The 2,582-nt window shown below is 50.5% G+C and overlaps 1 pseudogene; it reads left to right on the top strand.

The window, feature by feature from the left end:
• Positions 1-654: 654 nt before the first annotated feature.
• LOC121465038 lies at positions 655-1,199 on the top strand (annotated as a pseudogene).
• The last annotated feature ends 1,383 nt before the right edge of the window (positions 1,200-2,582 follow it).

Raw genomic sequence — 2,582 nt, 5'->3', positions numbered from 1 at the left:
GAATGTGCTGAAAACCTCCCCAAAAGCCCTTCCTCTGGGCATTTTGTGGGGAAGGGATGGCGGCTCCGCAGCAGGAGGAAGCTGCTCTAGGCCTCACTTGGGTCCTGGGATAGTGATTTGAGAAGAGGCTTTGTATTAACCCTCAACTGTCTGACATGACAGCGTCAATGCTTTTCATCCTTTATACTTTACAGGAGTAATCCTCCAGTGAAACAGCCACCGGCTGCAGCCGAGCAGAAGCGGCTTGCTGGCTGCTGACACTCCTTCATAGAAGGAGGGTTCGGTGGTTTGAATAGGAACGGCCCTCACAGGCTCATATATTCGAGTGCTTAGTCGTCATGGAGTGGCACTGTTTGGAGGTGAGGCCTTGCTGCAGGAAGTGTGCTACTCAGGGGTGGTTTTTGAGGTTTCAAAAGCCCAAGTCAATCTCTCTCTCTCTCTCTCTCTCTCTCTCTCTTTCTCTCTGCCTTCAGACCAGGATGTTACTTTGGGATATTTCTCCAGCACCAAGTCCGCCATGCTTGCCACCAGGTTCCCTGCCATGATGATAATGGACTAAACCTCTAACCTAGAAGCAAGTCCCCACTGGAATTCTCTCTTTTATAAGAGCCGCCTGGGGCTCTTCCTGTAAGCTGCCAGAGGTGACCTGTGAAGATGGTTCGCTACTCTCCTGACCCAGAAAACCCTACAAAATCATGCAAATCGAGAGGATCAAACCTTCTTCTTCACTTTAAGAACACCCATGAAACGGCCCAGGCCATCAAGGGTATGCATATCCGAAAAGCCACCAAGTATCTGAAAGATGTCACTTTGAAGAAGCAGTGTGTGCCATTCCGACGGTACAATGGTGGAGTCGGTAGGTGCGCCCAGGCCAAACAGTGGGGCTGGACACAGGGTCGGTGGCCAAAAAGAGTACAGAATTTTTGCTGCACATGCTGAAAAATGCAGAGAGCAATGCTGAACTTTAGATGTAGACTCTGGTCATTGAGCACATCCAGGTGAACAAAGCACCTAAGATGCGCCGATGAATTTACAGAGCTCACGGCCAGATTAACCTGTACATGAGCTCCCCCTGCCACATTGAGATGATCCTCACTGAAAAGGAACAGATTGTTCCAAAGCCAGAAGAGGAGGTTGCACAAAAGAAAAAGATACCCCAGAAGAAACTGAAGAAACAAAAACTTCTGGCATGGGAATAAATTCAACATGAAATAAATGCAGATAAAAGTAAAAAAAAAAAAAAAAGAGTCGCCTTGGTTCTGGTGTCTCCTCAGAACACTGGAACAGTGACTAAGGCAGAAGGCAGGGCAGGTCACAGGACCCCCACCTGTAACCAGTCACCCTGTTCCAGCCACTAGCTGTCTGTAATTCTACCCTAATTGCACGTGGCCTTGGGTTCTTGAGGAGGAGAGGGAGAAGGAACTAGAGTAGATAGGTGGAAGAGGAGGAGCTAGAGTAGATAGGTGGAGGAGGAGGAGCTAGAGTAGATAGGTGGGGGAGGAGGAGCTAGAGTAGATAGGTGGAGGAGGAGGAGCTAGAGTAGATAGGTGGGGGAGGAGGAGCTAGAGTAGATAGGTGGAGGAGGAGGAGCTAGAGTAGATAGGTGGAGGAGGAGGAGCTAGAGTAGATAGGTGGAGGAGGAGGAGCTAGAGTAGATAGGTGGGGGAGGAGGAGGAGCTAGAGTGGATAGATGGGGGAGGAGGAGCTAGAGTAGGGGAGGGTTATGGGAGGGGAGCTTAGGTGGGGCGAATGCTGGGGGAGAGGGGGCTCTTTCTTTCTTTTCTTTTTTTTTTTTCGAGACAGGGTTTTACTGTAGCTTTGGTGCCTGTCCCGGAACTAGCTCTTGTAGACCAGGCTGGCCTCGAACTCCCAGAGATCCACCTGCCTCTGCCTCCCGAGTGCTGGGACTAAAGGCGTGCGCCACCACCACCTGGCGAGAGGGGCTCTTTCTATGTGACCATGGGAGAGTCATCCTCCAGGCTGGATGCATACCTCCCAGTGGGCTGCATTAAGCACCCCCCCACCCCCCACCCCCACCCCGCTCCTGCTCACAACCCCTCACACAGCACTCTAGGTCAGCCTAATGAATTCGCTGACTCCCGAACCCCAACGTAAACTCTGGTGGAATTATAGCTCCATTCGTCATGAGGAACCTTAGAAGGAGGGGTAGATGTTGCCTATGTCTCCATCAGGGAAGGAATTTTAGCAGTGAAAATTGTACAACCATGTAAAAGATGGGCCCATATGTTTAAAATCAGAGCTCAGGCTCCCTTCCCCGTGTCCTCTCAGCAGGCCTGTGATGTCTGCGGCTGCTTGTGCATACACAATGCACAGATACTGGCAGCTGCAGAACATTCCCAGGGCTCCGAGTGCCAAGAATGTTGGTAGTTGTCAGATCCATTGGGGCTCGTTCTAAGGGGTCTAGTGCAGATGACATACTCAAAACCCTCCAGAAGAAAATACTGGACCCCATAAAACACCAAGAGCCCCCTCGTTGTAACTCCAGTAACAACTGTCCCTGTTTATTCTGGGATGAAGCTGTTGAGAGAAAGGAGAAAACTGAACAGAATAATTTGAGGGCA

This window comes from Microtus oregoni, unplaced genomic scaffold (assembly GCF_018167655.1).
Source record: "Microtus oregoni isolate MIOR12 unplaced genomic scaffold, Mior012 000029F_ref0000214, whole genome shotgun sequence".
Taxonomy (NCBI): Eukaryota; Metazoa; Chordata; class Mammalia; order Rodentia; family Cricetidae; genus Microtus; species Microtus oregoni.
Note: the sequence above shows the minus strand (reverse complement) of the source record. Positions and strands in the feature narration are given on the sequence as shown.